Source organism: Leptonychotes weddellii, chromosome 8 (assembly GCF_054177405.1).
Source record: "Leptonychotes weddellii isolate Sample4059 chromosome 8, ASM5417740v2, whole genome shotgun sequence".
NCBI classification, from domain to species: domain Eukaryota; kingdom Metazoa; phylum Chordata; class Mammalia; order Carnivora; family Phocidae; genus Leptonychotes; species Leptonychotes weddellii.
In genome coordinates, this window is record NC_138376.1 from 109,258,602 (window position 1) to 109,278,720 (window position 20,119).

The 20,119-nt window shown below is 35.6% G+C and overlaps 1 pseudogene; it reads right to left on the bottom strand.

Annotated features, from left to right (window-relative positions):
• The window catches only part of LOC102734022 (small ribosomal subunit protein eS1 pseudogene), a 66,196-nt pseudogene extending 59,824 nt beyond the window's left edge, over nucleotides 1-6,372 (bottom strand).
• Nucleotides 6,373-20,119: the final 13,747 nt, after the last annotated feature.

Genomic DNA, 20,119 nt, shown 5'->3' on the forward strand with positions numbered 1-20,119 from the left:
TACCAGCCAATCATGGCTGCCAGTATCTGTTTCATTTTACTGAGAGGTGGAAGCCGACCTGTTTAAACTTATAACTATTTATGGATTTCAGATTAAATGTGCCATATTACTATTAATTTTTAAAAGTGTCTAATAATTCTATATTACTTTTCCTTAGCTACATCGCTTTCCTTTAATTCAAGGGTACTTAAGTAGGGATGATTTTGTCCCTGAGGGGTCATATAGCAATGTCTAGAGACTTTTTTTCTTGTCTCACCTTGTGAGGAAAATTGCTACTAGCATCTATTGCATAGAAGCCAGGGATGGTGTTAAACATCTTATAATACACAGGACAGTTAATAAGGAATTATCTGGCCCCAAATGTCAAAAGTCAAGATTGAAGAACTTTCTTTAGTTTAATTACTTCTGCTATTCTGGTTTCCCTTGAAAGTTTCTGCCTATCTTTACTACTTCTTTATATATAACCCAAATAATAATAATCTTTATCATTCACTTATTAAATTCATATATATATACCTTTACCACCTTCTAGAAAATAAACGGACTTTGAAATATCTTAGGTCCGCTTACACCTTGTCACAATTGTAAATTATGGTGCCTAACTTTAATCCTCCACATTAAATTCCACTAGATATTAATATTTTGGGTTTACATTATAAATATTTGTCTTTTAACTCATGTATTTACCCTTTATATTGTACTCTATCACCCTCTACACTTCCAGGCTTCCATCTGAATTTTTCTTTTGCCTAAAACCTTTTTAGTATTTCCTTTATTGCATGTGTATTGCTGAAGACTTCTTAAAAGTCTTTTCTTCAAAAACTTTTTTTTTTTTAAAGATTTTATTTATTTATTTGAGAGAGAATGAGAGAGAGCACATGAGAGGGGGGAGGGCCAGAGGGAGAAGCAGACTCCCTGCCGAGCAGGGAGCCCGATGCGGGACTCGATCCAGGGACTCCAGGATCATGACCCGAGCCGAAGGCAGTCGCCCAACCAACTGAGCCACCCAGGTGCCCTTCTTCAAAAACTTCTTAACTCACCTTAATTATTGAAGAACACATTTGTATGGTAAACATTGTATATTGCCATTTATTCCTTTAATTAATTTAAATAATTCCATATTTGTCTAGCAGCCAGGGAACAGTTGCATTATATCAGTATTAGAGCTGCTCACTTCATGATAATCTTTTTTTTTTCCTTTGTCTTTGGCTTTATTCAGTTTTACTATGTTGTTCTTAGACATGGCTTTCTCTTTATTTAACCTTATTGGCTTTCTTAAAGTATCTTCAATCTGTAGCTTTATGTCTTTCATTAATTTTGGAAAATTCTCAGTTATTATCTCATCCAATATAGGTTTCTCTCACTCTCTCCTCTCTTTCTGAGACTAGTTAAAAATATTGAAATTCTTTTCTATATTTGGTATGTCTCTTTCCTTCTTTTTTCTTATACACGCTTCCAATGAGATATTTTCCTGTGATCTCACTTCTAGTTCTCTAATTCATCATCTGTGAAATCTGCTATAAGATCCATGTATTGATTCCTAATTTCAGCTACCATCATTTTATGTTTTTAATGATAAATCTGTCATTTGTTTTCAATTTATAGTTTGTCATTTAATTTCTTGAACATGTTAGTCACAGTGATTTTAAAATCCATGCCTAACAACCTACATGTGTGTTCTCCATGAGTCAGTTTCTAATATCAATTCCCTCTTGTTTTTCAATAATAATTTACCTTTTTGCATGCCCAGTAATTTTATTAATTATAGATTGCTCCACAAGAAAACTCTGTAGAGAAAATTTAAAGTTCTTGTTGATGTTACTTCCCTCTAGAGAGACTTTTTTTTTTTTCTACTTTCAGCAGACACTATGCTAGGGGAGGTGACCCTAATCTAATGGGGATTAAATTGATTTGAAACTGGTCTTTAGTCTTTGTAGGGGATGGTATCATCTGAATTGGCATTGCTCCTGGCATTTAGCTCTTTGAATTTTTCCACTGAAACTTTGGGGTATGCATTCAGGAGTCTCTTACTTGGCAGACCATAAACTCTATTTATCTTCAAGTCCCATAAGACATTCAGCTGCTCAGCCTCACAGACTGGATTTTAAATTAAGCAAATGCCTTAATGGGTAAATCAAAAGCAAATGTTACGGTCATATTTTTGGACTGCCTTTTTTTTTTTCTCCTCCAGGATCATGGCTCTAACATCATCACTGTCTTGGTAAATGAAAAGAGATTTAAAAAAACAAGTCTTAATCCTACATTGCTGTAACTATAAATATCTACTTCACATTATTTTCAAATCCAGATTTATGGCATTGCTATTTTCCTAGTATTTATTTCTTTTATTCGATTCTTTTTATTTCTTCTGCTATCTTAAAACCAGCTTTCTCTCTCACTCTCATTCTCTCTCTTGTTCCTGCTTACTCTCATCACACACTGTTGTCTAATTCATTTTGCACTTATTTCCAAAATACAATATTTTATTTTTTTCTGAAAACACAAAATAGATGACTGCAAATGTACTTATCTTTACCAAAGAAGTCTTTTTTCAGAATATGCACCTAGTATGCTGCTATCTGTGTTCTATAGTAAATATACTTTTACAGGTCCTAGGTTATTTTTATTCTGTTTTCTTCTCAGCCTATCATCCTTTTAGAACAAGCTTTATTATGATGGACATTTGACTCAAAACAGTATGTAAAATCTCTGAATTATCACTGGATCTCCTTTTCATATTACTTCATTTATACACATTGATAATATCTAGATAAAATGTGTCAGTATTTTTGAACAGGTGACACCATTTCCTCTTTTACAGCACTAAATAAAACTTTCCCCAGGTTTTCTATGATTGATCATTTTAATCATGACTTGGCAGAGAAGAGAAAAACTTGTGTTCAGTTAAAAAATTTCATACAAAAGAATGCATTAGAATTCCAAGGAAAAAATTGAAATAATTCCAGAAAATCCTATCTAATATTCAGCCTGATTCTTTCATGAAGATCTTTTGCTGGTTTTTATAAATTTTCTTTTTGTGTGTCTCAACAAGTCTATTCATGACACATACTGAAAAGACATTTTTAGAAAAGAGAAATCTAGACCCTTTTGTAGGAAAACCAGCTGACAGCAACATTTTGCTTTTTCTCCTAGAAACGTCTATTTCTTATTTCTTTTCTCACAAACACTTTAAATTATTTTCAGATTTGGTTGGTGGAAAGTTTTAAAACAAAATGCCCTTGTAGTGGCTAATTTTATGTGTCAATTCAGCTAGGCGAGTGTGCACAGTTGTTGGATCAAACACCAGTCTAGATGCTGTAAAGTTTTTTTTCTTTTTTTTTTTTTTTTTTTAAACACCTGTTCCTGCCATGAGAGAGCAGGTTTTTTTTTTGTTTGTTTGTTTGTTTTTTTTTTAAGATTTTATTTATTTATTTGAGACAGAGAGAATGAGAGAGAGCATGAGAGGGAGGAGGGTCAGAGGGAGAAGCAGACTCCCCGCCGAGCAGGGAGCCCGATGCGGGACTCGATCCCAGGACTCCAGGATCATGACCTGAGCCGAAGGCAGTCGTTTAACCAACTGAGCCACCCAGGAGCCCAAGTTTTTTTTCTTTAACATGTGACTAACATTTAAATTAGGAGACTTCAAGTCAAGCAAATTACCCTCTCCCCTCATGTGAGTGGACCTCATTCAATCAGTTGAAGGTCTTAAGAGCAAAGACTGAAGTTTCCTGAGGAAGAAAGAATTTTCCTCAAAACTGCAACATAGAAACCATACCTGAGTTTCCAATCTGCTTCCCTGTGGAATTCGGAGTCAAGACTGCAAGGTCAACTCTTTCCAGAATTTCCATTCTGCTAGTCTGCTCTACAAATTTGCCAGCCCTCACAATCTTATGAGCCAAACCAATTATAATAAATACCTATCTCCATCTCCATCTCCAACTGGTCTGTTTCAATGAAGAACATTAACTAATGTAGTCCTGGTGTGAAGGAAGAAGAGGTGAACTAGTTTAGTTCCTTCTTCAAAAAAGGGAAATATTGATATCTTTGAGACTAGCGCAGACTAGAGTTCAGGAGATATGTAATGACAAGGAAACAGGCATCTTAAACAGAAAAAGAAATTGCCCTTCTGGTTCCAATTCTGGGAAGCAATCCGGTTACGCCTTGGAGAAAAGTAATAGATCCTGACAGGTGGATCTTCTGGCTGCTAAAAGAGCGAGGGCATTCTAGAAATTGGCCTATGGATTCCTTGGACAGGAATATTGGTTCTAAGTACTCAAATATGTCAAGATTAATTAAGACAGCCAGATTTTATTGACAGTTCATGGCTTGGAACTGGAATCTGAGACTCACTGAAGGATTTTCCATATTCCCTGGTAAGAAGGCTGGGCTAACATAGAACTGCATAATCTCAAAATCATTAAACCAAGCCAAGCAAAAAGTGTTTTTCTGCTATTTAGAGAATCTAGTTTAGACCAACATAGCCTAGAACAAAATACCTAACCCAGTAAGGTGTTTAACTCACAAATGTTGTTATTATTCATGGCTAAAACTTTAAGGCTGAAATGCATTTTGAATGGAGAGTATTCACATATGGCAGCAGAGCGAAATATGCATTTATATGCCTAATCTAAGACTATCAGAATATACTAAATAAGGGGCACCTGTGTGGCTCAGTCAATTAAGCATCTGCTTTCAGCTCAGGTCATGATCCCAGGCACCTGGGATCAAGCCCCATAATGGGCTCCCTGCTCAGCAAGGAGTCTGCTTCTCCCTCGTCCTCGGATGCTCCCCCTGCTTGTACTCTCTTGCTCTCTGTCAAATAAATAAAATATTTAAAATATATATACTAAATAAAATAAAACAGAAAAGATATAGATACTTCCTTGAGGCACTGAACTACAACATATCATATATATTTTAGGTGGTATTTCACAATGTGTCTAGGAAAAGATACCTGTTTGAAAATCATCAAAATCTTCCTCTGACACAACTCTGTACCCCTCAAGTTTTAAAATACTATTAATCAGTAGCATTACTTAAAAGAAAAAAATCTGCCTTCTCAATGCAGGAGGTATTGCAATTAAAACCTCTAAGACAGAGTGTACGCACAGTAGTACACTCAAGCTGAATATTAAATATATATATATGAAAGACTCCCTAGGGCGGATGAGCTTTTTAATCATAGTGTTTGACTTTCCACATCTGATTTGTTGCTCCTTCTATGGCAGGAGGATGGACTTGGTAGCACATTTTTCTCTAATTTCTTGATAAGCACTACTATCAAACTGACAGCCTGGACTGATTAAATATCCCTATTCACACACAGACATAACCACTGCCTTTAAGGACCTCTGAGCTAAAATTAAATGTAAATTAACAAAGGCCCAAACCCCTCTTCAGCTTCTTTCCTCTCAGGCAATTAATACATACTACTTTGTGGGGAAGACAGTGTTCTTACAAATCACACTTACTGTTATTATTTTATTGGTCCAGTAGAGGTTAGATGAAATCCAACCAGAGGAAGAACAATAAAAGAACATATTTAAAGCAAAACAGAATTGAATTTAGAAAAATGAATATAGATAGAGAAGCTGAGAGATATGTAAGTTGGAACAAGGACATTCAGAGTTTAGGGAAAATAAGAAAAAAGCAAACATGTCTTTTAGCACTAGTTTAGCAAACAATAAATGATTAGGGAAGAGAGAATGAGATACTGAAAATCCAGGTTAGAGTCCTAGGCTCAAAAATGCCAGGCAGCTATTATGGACATCGTGGGGCTAAAATAAAGACAAACAGTAGACACAATAAAAATATGTAACTTTGACCAGGACTTGTAATCATCAATGGAGATAATGGGGATCTATAGGTTCTGTAAGCAATTTGAAGTTTCTGTAAGCTACAATTTTCCTTGCCATCAACTTAGGATCAGAGTTGATCTGAGGCCCTCAGAATGCCCAAATTCAGAGGGAGAGGAGAGATGGTACAATTGGACCAAACTGGGGGAAAAGGTTATCCAGAAAGGTCAGTGGTTGATGGAATAAGATCACTGCCAATATCTTTTTGTATAACCCTTCTTCTGCGATTAAATTACTGATAGATTTTGAGGGTTCATGCATAGAGATGAGACTACGATTCTGTATTAATATTGCCTGACAAATTTGCCACATTTTGGTAATCAATTTGCTTTCCCAAGCACTAAAAAGTATTCTTTTTCCATTCTTCTCAAACCCCCACATTTATCTTCCCACCTTTCCCACATCCACTTTACAGAGCAATAGAAATTATCCTACCTACATCATCCCACCACAAATCCACAAACTTCTCTTTCCCATAAAAGGTGGTTTGTTCCAGCATCCTCTGAAGTCCATCCATGCCCATAATTACAGAATATTCACGGTGTTGTTTTTTCTGTTCATTTCTGTGTCTCCAATTTCACTCTGTTTATTCTATCTCTACCATCACTATTTAAATATGCTCAAAATCCTCAAACCTTGAAAAATGTCTTCATTTGATCTTCTTACCCCATACTCCATCAACTAGGTTTTTCATTAATTGTCTCCTTGATGGGCAGATATCATGACCTCACCCCCCCTTATTTCAATCCCATTAATGAGGGATAAGATGAGGGTTTTACGGTATCACATAGTTTCTCACCAGAAAATGAAAGAATCTCTGAATTTTCTTCCATCAAACACACCAATGCTCATGAAAAATTCATAGAAGCAACAAAAAATAATAAAATAACATAAAACACTATGAAACAAAATAAAGCAAAATACATAAAAATCAAGATAAATGACACAGTATTTCATCATTAACTGAATCAGTGACCAAAGGTACAAAGAAAGTAAAAAAATAAATAAATAAAAATGGGTGGGAGCATACAATTTAGACAAGCCTAAATGTTGCTTTCTCTCTCTCTCCTAATTCAAAATCCAGTGATTTCAATAAATACTTTCAAATTAAATGTCCAGAGAGACTTGTCTTCTGAATTCCAGGCTGGAATATGAAGCTGTTTCTCAGTATCTTCTCTTGCATGTTTCATTGGAACTTCTAACCAACATGTTGAAAACTGAAATGATGACTCCCTCACTACAGAAAACAGAATATGGGTTCCTCTCTCTTCGCAGTTACAGTAAATTGCATGGCTCTGATCGTTACAGTCATAACTAATTCCTCATTCCCCCTCATTCCCCACATCAAATCAAACACTAAATCTTGTTTGTCTACTTCATTAGTATGTCTGTGTTTCTTGCATTCAAGTCCATTCTCTCCCCTTTTATCACCCTACTTCAAGCTGCCATCATCTGTCTGTAACCAGATCTAAACTAGTCTTGCAGCTCTTACCAATGCCTTCCTTTCAACTATTCTTCTGGCACCAATAGAGTAATATTTTTATTTTTATTTTATTTTTTTAAAGATTTATTTATTTGACAGAGAGAGAGAGCATAAGCAGGGGTAGCAGCAGACAGAGGGAGAAGCAGGCTTCCCACTGAGCAGGGAGCCTGATGTGGGGCTCGATCCCAAGACCCCAGGATCATGACCTAAGCCAAAGGCAGATGCTTAACTGACTGAGCCACCCAGGCACCCCCAGAATAGTATTTTTAATAAGAATTGAATTATGATCACTCTCTGTTACCGTTATTTTATACATAGAAAAAATCCCTAAACATGTTCTACATACCACTATGTGATTTGGACATTCCTTGTCTCTCCATCCATATCATCATCATCATGGATGAGCTAGATCAATATTCTCTCATTCCATGAATATATGAAGCTTCTTTCTCCACAGAGAGACTACATTTTTCCTAGAACAGGTTTCCTCAAACCTTTTTTTTGGTATAGAAATTCAAAGAGAAATTATTTTTAAGCTTTGTGGGCCATAAAGTTTCTATTAAAATTACCCAACTTACCCGATGTAGTGCAAAAGCAGCCATAGATAATACCTAACGAATAGGTCTGTGGTCCAGTAAAATTTCATTTACAAAATTTGGGCAACGGGTGGGATTTGGCCCACAAGCCTTAGTTTGTCAACTCCTGGCCTAAAATATCTTCACTGTCTTTATCATTCAGGAGGTTCACTCACACCCATCCTTTAGGTGTTATGATAAATCAAAAAATGTTTAACCTTCCCACAAATTTTTAAGCCTTTCAATACTAGGCTTTCACTGCCTCCTTTAAAGTTGTTTTCTCTGTTCCTAACATAATCCTATTTAGTTAATAGTTTTGTAATTATGTATAAAATATCCTTCCTACTGACAATGCAATCTCCATGAGGGCAAATGCTATCTGTAATTCAGTTAGCTGCTGAATTTCCAGGCATACTTGCCTGGTATGATACACTCAGAAGTATGTGTTGAATGCATGCATCTTCTCTTAAACTCTGTATCCGTATCAATGAAACTTTCTCTAGTCTTGATGTGGTGGCCTGTATTATTTTTTGAAACATTCACTGAATCTCACTGGCTCTGAGACTTGGTTTGGACAATGAAATGATGTGGAAATGTTATGTATGAGTCAATAGCATGGGGCATAAGAAACAATATCTGGTTGAACACGTCCTCCATTTCCTGCTCCTGCAACTGTAAGACTGACAACAATGAGCAGTGTAATCTCCTGATGAACTACAAATAGGGTTGCTAGATATAGCAAATAAAAATATAGTACATCCATTAAATATGTATTTCAGATAAACAGTAAACACATTTTTAGGATGAGTATATTCCAAATATTGCATGATTTGCTTATACTAAAAAAATGGTTTACTGATATTCAAAATTGGACAATCATTACCCACAATGGAAATGTAGACTGAGTAAAAACTAAACTTTGTTTTTGTAAGCCACAGAAATTTGACAGTTGTTTGTTTCCACAATATAACTTATCCTGACTAATATAACCACAGTTCATCCACTATAAAGAAAATAAATTTTTGGATTAGACACTACTGCCTCATTTTTAGGGTTCAAAGATATTTCTTTCCCAAGTGAAGACTGATATTTTAAACTGCAAAAACACTGCCTTATCCATGGGACATCTTTCTTTCCAACCTATAAACTATGGCCATAAAAAAGGTAGAACTATTCCCATATTTTGTTTTGGAAAACCCTATAAATCAAATCAATTACCAACGAGTGATATAAACTTTTGTTGTTCCTCTCCAAAAGTGTTTTAAACTAAGTACTATAAGATACAGATAATTCCTTTGATATTTGAAACTTGTGGAAATGTCAGAAATCATATACAGATTTGACTCAATATAAAGTTACATTTAACTACAAGGAAAAATTCTGATTTCTTGTATCAGAAATGATATAAGAAATGATGGATCTGAACAAGACAAGTTAAGATAGAGGGATTTGTCTTCACTCTCTCTCCCTCACTTGGTCCTAGACCATGTCAGGCTAGGAGTTTTAGTCTGGGGAGTCAACACTATTGTATTCACCTGCTTCAGCAACAATCCCTGGTGAAGTACAAAAAGGAGGAAAACAAACATAGCTCGGCAAAGGGAACTGCATAAGAACGTATGCAATGCTCTGAAACTCAAATTCTGAAATGACGTTCCCCACAATGGATCCACTTTAGCGGAATAAGTAGTTCAGACTGGGGACAATATGTTGTAAAGCTGCCCTGGAACCAGGATGACTAAATGAGCTCACCTCAATTTTGCTGACAGGTGTACTGGATGATGAGAGCAGCACTACTGCGTTTATGTCTTTGAATGAGTCAGTAAACAATTATTACCGAAATAAATTAGGGAGGATTTTATTACAAGGGAATAGAGAAAGAGCAACATTGTAAACCCTAGTTATATCCTAATGAATGCATGTGATTGTGTGCTCTGTGGGGTTTTTTTCCCCTTGATCAGTTTTACCAGGAAACTGACTGACAGTATTGCTACTTCTCATTTTTATTTTTATTGATTTACCCAATGGTAACACAAAAGAATATACAGAAACTTATCAAAACTAAGGAAAGCCCACTGGATATAAGATGGATATTAAAAAATCAAAATTATGGTCCTGGCCAAAAAAAAGACACATAAATCAATAGAACAGACTAGAAAACCCAGAAATAAACCCACAATCATACGGTTGATTAATCTTCAGCAAAGAAGAAAGAATATCCTATGGGAAAAAGACAGTCTCTTCAACAAATGGTATTGGGAAAACTGGACAGCTACATGCAAAAGAATGAAACTGGACAAATGGTGAAATATTTACCATGTATAAAAATAAGCTCAAAATGGCTTAAAGACCTAAATGTGAGACTTGAAACTATAAAAATCCTAGAACAAAGCACAGGCAGCAATTTCGCTGACACTGGCCATAGTAACATCTTTCCAGATATGTCTCCTGAGGCAAGGGAAATAAAAGCAAAAATAAACTACTGGGACTTCATCAAAATAAAAAGCTTCCGCATAGTGAAGGAAACAATAAAACTAAAAGGGAACTTAAGGAATGGGAGAAGAGATTTATGAATAATATATCCAATAAAGGGTTAGCATCCAAATTATATATAAAGAACTTACACAACTCAACAGTCAAAAAACAAATAATCCAATTAAAAAATGGGCATAAGACATGAACAGACATTTCTCCAAAGAAGACATCCAGATGGCTAACAGACATATGAAAAGATGCTCAACATCACTCGTCATCACGGAAATGCAAATTAAAACAATGAGATGTCACCTTACACCTGTCAGAATGGCTAAAATAAAAAACATAATAAACAAGTATTGGTGAGGATGTGGAGAAAAAGGAGCCTTCATGAGCTTTTGGTGGGAATGCAAACTGGTGCAGCCACTGAGGAAAACAGTATGGAGTTTCCTGAAAAAGGAAAAAATAGAACTACCCTCTACAATCCAATGATCATACTATGGGTATTTAATCAGAAAAATACAAAACCACTAATTCAAAGGGATACATGCACCCCCTCGTTTATAGCAGCATTATTTAAAATAGCCAAATTATGGAAGCAGCCCAAGTATCCACTGACTGATGTATGGATAAAGAATATGTGATATATATGTACACACACACACACACACAATGGAAAATTATCTAGCCAAAAAAAGAATGAGCAATAACATAGGTGGAGCTAGAGAGGATAATCCTAACTGAAAAAAGAATAAAACAAATATATTATTTCACTCATAGTGGAATTTAAGAAACAAAACAAATGAAAAAAGGAAGAAAAAGAGAGAGACAAACCAAGAAACAGACTCTGAACTATAAAGAACAAACTCTGCTTACCAGAGGGGAGGTGGATGGTGGGATGGGTGAAATATGGGATGGGCATTAAAGAGTACACTTATCATGATGAGCACTGAGTAATGTAGAGAATTGTTGAATCACTATATTGTACACCTGAAACTAATATAACACTGCATGTTAACTATACTGGAATTCAAATAAAAAACTTAATTAGTGGGGCGCCTGGGTGGCTCAGATGGTTAAGCATCTGCCTTCGGCTCAGGTCATGATCCCGGGGTCCTGGGATCGAGTCCCACATCGGGCTCCCGGCTCAGCGGGGAGCCTGCTTCTCCCTCTGACCCTCTCCCCTCTCATGCTGTTTCTCTCTCTCTCGCTCTCTAAAAAATAAATAAAATCTTAAAAAAAAAAAAAAAACTTAATTAGAAAAAGTCAATATTGCTCCTACAAATGTCCCTGAAGTTGAATTCTCCTAAAAGCAGACACAAATCCAAGGATTTAGGCATAAATTACTTTTTTTAAAGGAACCATTCCAGAAGATACCAGAAAGGAAATGGTTGAAGCAGGGCAGAAAAGTAGAAGCCAAACAAGAGTATGAAAACAGAAGGGGTCATAGCCTCAAACTAATTCCACAAGAAACTCCAGAGTTCAAATTATATCCCACAGTTAGTCCTACCTTGGTAATGTATTTTCACTTTGGACAGACACAGGCTATGGTATGCCTAGATTAGGTGAGAATAAACATGAGATGCTCCCCACTGTGGGGAGAAGGGGTTGGGATGGAACAGTGAGTCCTCTCAAAAGTCTCAGAGGTGAGCCCAAAGCAATCAAGCATGCATAAGCCCAGGGCTGGGCACACAAAATAGTAAATGAAGTTGAGGGATCTAGGCAGAGCACAAGCAGTATCTGCTCTAACACAAGGAATATCTAATTAGAAAACTGAAGTAAGACACACCTGGGTGGCTCAGTCAGTTAAGTGTTGGACTCTTGATTTCAGTTCAGGACATGATATCAGAGTTATGGGACTGACCCCACATTGGGCTCCATGCTGGGCATGGAGTCTACTTGAATTTCTCTCTTCCTCTCCTTCTTCTGCTTCTCCCCTCTCTCTCTCCCTCTCAAAAAACAAAACAAAACAAAACACAAAAAAAACAAACACACAAAAAAACGGAAGTCAGATAAAACAGACATCTATAATAGCATAGAAATTAAAAATAATCAGTAGATAACCTAACAGAAATGCAAAATACCTTTCAGTAAGTCAACTGAAATAAAATCTTAGGGAAGTAAATGATGTTAATGGATAAGAAATGTAACCTTGTAAATATATCACTCTTCCAAAACTGATCTAAAAATTCAATAAAATTATAATTAAAACCCTACAACCCAGCAATTGCACTACTGGGTATTTACCCCCAAAGATACAAATGTAGTGATTCGAAGGGGCACCTGCACCCCAATGTTTATAGCAGCAATGTCCACAATAGCCAAACTATGGAAAGAGCCCAGATGCCCATCAACAGAAGAATGGATAAAGAAGATGTGGTATATGATGGAATATTATGCAGTCATCAAAAAATGAAATCTTGCCATTTGCAATGACGTGGATGGAACAAGAGGGTATTATGCTAAGTGAAATAAGTCAATCAGAGAAAGACAGTTATCATATGATCTCACTGATATGTGGAATTTAAGAAACAAGGCAGAGGATCATAGGGGAAGGGAGGGAAAAATGAACCAAGATGAAACCAGAGAGGGAGACAAACCATAAGAGACTTAATCTCAGGAAACAAACTGAGGGTTGCTGGAGTGGAGGGGAGTGGGAGGGATGGGGTGGCTGGATGATGGACACTGGGGAGGATATGTGTTGTGGTGAGTGCTGTGAATTGTGTAAGACTGATGAATCACAGACCTGTACTCCTGAAACAAATAATACATTATGTTAATAAAAAATAAAATAAAATTGAAATATTAAAAAATTATAATTAAAATCCTAATTGGATTTGGGGGGAAGCATAAGAATTCATAAAATTAGTCTAAACTTTGCACAAAAGAATAACATAAATAAGATAATTCTGGAAAGGAAGACCAAAAAGGAGAACTTTCTTAGCAAATTCAAACACATTTTACACATAAATAATAATTAAACTAGTGTGACACTGGTCTAGAAGGACAAAATAATCAAGGTCTGACCTGAGATTGTCTTAAGCATGTTGATGATTAATCTTTGGAGTGTGTGAAAAAGGTATGAAAGTAAAACAGTAAGGAAAAAGGGTAGGATGCAGAGGTATGAGATAAGCTAACCAGAACAATAAGAAATTACCATTTATCCACACAATGGAATCTTACTTGGCCATACAAAGAAATGAAGTATTGATTCAATCTACAACATGATTAAAGTTTGAAAACCTTGTGCCAAATGAAAGAATCCAGATACAAAAAGCCACATATTGTAGGATTCCATTTATATGAGACGTCCAGATTAGGCAAATCTAGAGAGACAGAAAACAGATTAGTATTTGCCAGGATTAAGGGGAAGGAGAAATTTGGGAGTGACTGCTGAAGGGTATAGGGTTTTGGGGAATGGATGATGAAATGTTTTGGAATCACATTGTTGTGACTGATGCACAACTTAGTGAATCTACTAAAAATCACTGAATTGTACACTGTAAAAAGGTGAACTTTATGGTATGTAAATCATATCTTGATAAAACTCACTACAAATATATTTTGAACTGTTCCTATAATAGCTCCTGGAGTAAAAGAAATTATAAAATTTTTAAAATAGGGGATCAGAGGAGTTTACCAACATACTTCCTATGGAGAAAAGAAATGACAGAAATTGAGATCGTTTTCTCCCTCATTTTTCATTTTCCAAACAGATTTCACTATTATAGTAAAAAATAAAAAACAAAACAACAACAACAACAGCAACAAAAACACGCCTCACATGGATGGATCTTAGACAAGGGAAATAAACAGATTTGAGTAACATTTTTCTTAAATTGTTGGACATCGATTTCATCATCTATTATGAAATATGGATTCTTATGCCAATTTGCCTTCAAACGTTTTTATTATCTATAACATGTATAATTCATTCTCAGTTTATAAATACCAGAGGAGGAAATGTGGGCCTGTTATTTTAGAGAGTGATTTCGAAAATGATCCTTAGAACACTCCTTACTTTATCTAGTTTGATTTAAACTATTATCTAAAAGTCCCCCAAGGCAGCTTTTTCCTCTGGTACATTTTTTGTGGCTCTAAACTCAGGCTATTGATCTGATTCTCAGTTGCTGTTTTTCATAATGTAGTTGGAGTGAGTTCAGTTGCTTCACCAGATGCTTTTGGGTATAATTTAAAGAATCTGATTGACATTTTAATAACTAGTGTACTCACATCAATAAATGTTATTTAGTACATTTTATAGGGAGATAGTAAAGTTAAAATGCATTCAGTTGGCTCAGTTATTAAATGAAATGAGAGAGAATAAAGATAAGCCAGAATATTTATCCTAACAGACTGTGTCCTCTAATAAAAAAAATGCCCCATAATGAAATTTAGTCTAACAAATTATACTCTTCATAGAAAATCACATACACACAAGCATAACTTAACCTTCACATAGACATATAGACACATACATCCCATATTTTATATCATTATCTACCATCAGCATTTCTCCTTCATTTCATTGAATTTCACAAAGAGAACATAAATAATTCCTCTCAGAAAATATGCCATAAATATAACTCACCTTTATATACAATCTTATTATTTGGAATAACTTATGGGAAATACAACACTTGTTGCTATTAATTTTAGGTTGAGTGTCTTAGTTGCTCACAGCCAGTACACAGTGCAGTCGTAATCATCTCTAAAATTCCTTCAACCTGGAAGTCAGAATTTTTTCTATTATATGTATGAAAAGAAGAAGGGATGTGGATGCTACTCAGGCAAGTGGTGGCATAGAGAGCATGGATATCTGTTGGGGTTTGTTTGCCAAGAATCTTTGTTCAGCCCTTTGTTCATACATGGTTGGTCAAGAAAGAATATTCTACTGTAAGCCTTTTAATCAGAAAGGAACTTAGGTGCTTACAAGTTGCACCCTTGCTAATGAAGGGTTTAGTTATTTACTTACTGAATTTTCTAAAAAAGTGGGTCCTGGGGCGCCTGGGTGGCTCAGTTGGTTGAGCGACTGCCTTCGGCTCAGGTCATGATCCTGGAGTCCCGGGATCGAGTCCCGCATCGGGCTCCCTGCTCGGCAGGGAGTCTGCTTCTCCCTCTGACCCTCCTCCCTCTCATGCTCTCTGTCTCTCATTCTCTCTGTCTTAAATAAAAAAAAAAAAAAAGTGGGTCCTGGATGGGCCTCCTAGAGTGACTCACAGAATGATACAGAATATACCACTAAAGCAGTTATTCTCTCCAAGGTTGCCACTGTATACCACAAGAAAGAGTATCACACAGAAATCACCTCTGGGGAAGCTGGAGAGTGGATATTAGAAAGATGCTTCAGAGGAAAAGAAAAAAAAAAAACAACACATTTTCATGATATTGTCTGTCAGTAGGAATACCCAAAAATTACAAGATGGCTTCCTTCCTTCTAAATTTTGCTTCAGTGAATCTAATGTAAAGATATAATTCATACTCAATACCCTCACTGCAAGGATCTCTTGGAGATACGATTTTAGCTTTTCAATTTCTACAAATAGGAGGCTGGAATAAAGTTTGAGGGAACCAATCCAGAATATCTATTTTACTTTCTTTTGGGAAACAGAATCTCTCCTTCCTTAGTGATCTATTCTATTGTTTCAGTGTGTTTACATCTCTTTCCTCTACCATCACCCCAGTGACTATATAACCAGGCAATCAAAGGATCTGATCACTCTTTCATGCTTGCATAGTTGGAGACAGCCAGGGTACTCTCAAGGAGTTTTCTCACAAAGTGATGGAGCGGAGGCCATATATCTGTTCTAATTGCTATATGCTGCATATGACTAACGGGCTGCTAGTGGTCACTGTGTGTCCATATAGACACACTCGCTCAAAGAGACACAGAAATGGAGACCAGATTACCTCATTTGAGTCTCTAAATCCAGTGTTCCCCATTCCAGGGGTATTAGACACATAAACCAACACATTTTCCTTTTTTCTTGAGCTGTCTTGAGTTTGGCTTCAGTCTCTTTCAAGTGAAAGAAGCCTGATTAATACACTTCCCTTTGCTATATCATCTTCTGGATATATGTGCCTAACAGAATTCCTGGCACATGTTTGTTCATTTGTTCCACTGAATGGATGGACAGATTGACAGTTTGTAGTGTTATGTTTAGGTCCTTAATAAAGGCGCAGTTTTCAGAAATATGAGTGTGCTTGTTTTCTTACATTCCTGCCTGTAGTGCTGTTATCACTTCAAAAACATTCACTAAATCAGTGGTATAAAATCATATTGAATTTTCCTGATGAACAGGAAATATGAGTATCTTATATATTCACTGGACACTTGGTTTTGTTCATCTATATATTACCTATTATATTTAACAAATTTTAGTAGGTTGTCTTTATATTGTTGATAATTATGTAAACTTTGTGTGTTAAAAAAGAATACTTCATCTCCCATTTATAGAATATTTTCACCATCTTATTTATTTTTAAGAATTTTTATGGCATAAAAATATAATTTTTAAAAATTCAAGTATATTGACTTTGTCAATTGTTTGTACTGCATCTTGACCAAAACAAGCTACACCAATAACACCAATAACAGTATCCTAAATTGTCTTATTTTTTAATGTTTTGTATTTTATGATCAGTATTTGTGATCCACACTGAATATATTTAAGCATTTTTAGATAGGGACACACTTTATACCTCTACATTACCATCCTTTTCCCAGGGAACTGAAATATATTTGTCAAATGTCAAATTGTTTCATTTACTTGTATCTACTTTCAAAGGCTATAGTCAAGGGGTACCTGGGTGGCTCATTTGGTTAAGCATCTGCCTTCAGCTCAGGTCATGATCCTGGGGGTCCTGGGATAGAGCCCCACATTGGGCTCCCTACTCAGTGGGGAGCCTGCTTCTCCCTCTGCCTCTGTTGCTCCCCCTGCTGTGCTCTCTCTCACTCTCTCTAATAAATAAAATCTTTACAAGACCAGTGCTTAATAAAATCTTTAAAAAAAAAAAAAGGCTACAGTCAGTACTAATGATATATGTCTAGTTCTCTGCAAATAGCAATTTTTATTATAATATGTTTCAGTAACTGAAATGACAAGCACTCCATCACTATTTTCCTTTTCTATGATTTGGTAAGTCTCAGTCTTTTATTCTTCCATTTGAAAATTAACATTTGAAATCTAAAAGTGTTGGAATTTTAATTAGAACTTAAGAAAATGAATATATTATTCTTTGGAAAACTGACATTTTTATCTTAATCAGGAATCCTGATTAAGGATATATAGGAATACAACATATCTTTCCATTTGTACAACAATTGCTTTAAGGTTTTCAATGAAATTGTATTGTTTTCTTCCTTTAGGTCCTAAACGTTGTTAAATCTATTATTAATAATGAAAAATTTATTTCTAATCTAGATAGAATAGTTTCTTCACTTTCTGTATCTAATTGTAGATAAATAACATAAAAGAAAACTATTTTAAAAATGGTGTTCATGGGGCACCTGGGTGGCTCAGTGGGTTAAGCATCTGACTCTTGATTTCAGCTCTGGTCATGATCTCAGGGTTATGAGATCAAGCCCACCCCCTCAACTCCCCCAACCCTCCAACCCCCCCTACTCTGAGTTGGGCTCTGTGCTCAGCAGGGAGTTTACTTGAGATTATCTGTCTCCCTCTCCCTCTGCACCACTGACCCACCGCCACTTCTCTCTCTCAAATAAATAAATAAATCTTTTTATTCTTTTAAAGAAATGGTATTTGCCTTGTTTTCTGCCACCTTGGTGACTTCCCTTTTATTCAATTTTTTTCAATTTACCTGAAAAATCTTTCATTTTATAGACACATTAACAGCAAAAATGAAATAGATTAACCTCCTCTTTTCCAATATTTTTCAATGTTAATACATCCAGATAGGTTGAACAGTATTAACCCTACTGGCATCCCTACACTATCACTGACTATTGTACCAGAATTTTTCATTGGTGTTGTTGTTGCAATGGAGATACACTTGCTATTAAAAATCTAATTTATTTTGGGGCACCTAAGTGGCTCAGTTGGTTAAGCGTCTGTCTTTGGCTGGGGTCATGATCCCAGGGCCCTGGGATCGAGCCCCGCATTGGACTCTGTGATCACCCTGGAGCCTGCTTCTCCCTCTCCCTCTGCCCCCACCCCCTGCTTGTGATCTCTCTTTCTCTCTCCCTGTCAAATAAATAAAATCTTTAAAAAAAAATTTAAAAAATTAAAAAAATTAAAATCTTATTTAAAGTTTTTGTTTATTCATTTTCCTATTTCTCTGTGTATTACTTTAGTATTTTCATTTTCCTAAAAAGTTACTGATTTTATTGAAATCTCTGATTTATTGAACTAAATGTGTTCATAGCATTCTTTGTATTTTTAAAAATATGATCTCCCCTATGTGCAGCTTTGTTTTCTTCTTTATTCCTAATATCATTTATATATGATTTTTCTTCTGTTGCTAATAATCTTTGTAGAGTTGGGACTACTTTTTTTAAGATTTTATTTATTTGAGAGAGAGAGAGAGCACACACACGAGCAAGGGAAGGGGAAGAGCAGAGGGAGAGAGAGAAGCAGACTCCCGGCTCAGCAAGGAGCCTCATGCTGGGCTCCATGTGGAGCTCCATCCCAGGACCCTGGGATTATGACCTCAGCCAAAGGCAGATGATTAACTGACTGGGCCACCCAAGCGCCCCAAGTTAGGACTAATTGTTTAGTCCTCTGAAGAAACTAACTTTTTTAAAACTGTTGATCATCTCTATTGTTAATTTGTTTCAAAGTCTCTTCTAATTTTTTCTTATTATTTCCTTCTTCATATTTTATTTTAGTTTACTCTGTGGTTACTTAGTTCTGTGACTACCTAACTCATTAATTTTATATTCTAATTACATCCATTGAAAATATACATGTCTCTGTAATTGCTATTTTAGTCATCAATTTTATATGTATTGATTTAATATATAAATTCCAAATATTTTTATGTCTCCACTGTTTCCTCAATCATAAATTATTTAGCACTTATACATTTCTAAATGATTAATTCATCTATTATTTTGCTATTGATTTCTAATTTTATTGACTAATAGGGAGAGTATATGACCTATAATATAGAAATTCTTTAGAATTTGTTGAGACTTTTTTTGGCCTAGGACATGTTCAGCTACAAATGGATCCTCTGTTTTAAGTTTAGGATTTTATATATGTCAATAATATCATGCATGCTCAGTTTGTTGTTCAAATATTCTACATCATATCATTTCTTGATTGATTTCCGAGAGAAATATAACAAAATATGAACGATGTGGCTTTTTCTATTTCTCTTTGTATTTCTTGTTATTTTATTTTATTTTATTTTATTATGTTATGTTAATCACCATACATCATTAGTTTTTGATGTGGTGATCCAAGATTCATTGTTTTCGTATAACACCCAGTGCTCTCCATACAGTTCGTGCCCTCCTTAATACCCATCACTGGGCTAACCCATCCTCCACCCCCCTCCCCTTGAAAACCCTCAGTTTGTTTCTCAGAGTCCATAGTCTCTCATGGTTCATCTTTCCCTCCGATTCCACCCACCTTCATTTTTCCCTTCTTTCTCCTAATGTCCTCCATGCTATTCTTTATGTTCCACAAATAAGTGAAACCATATGATAATTGACTTTCTCTGCTTGACTTATTTCACTTAGCATAATCTCCTCCAGTCCCATCCATGTT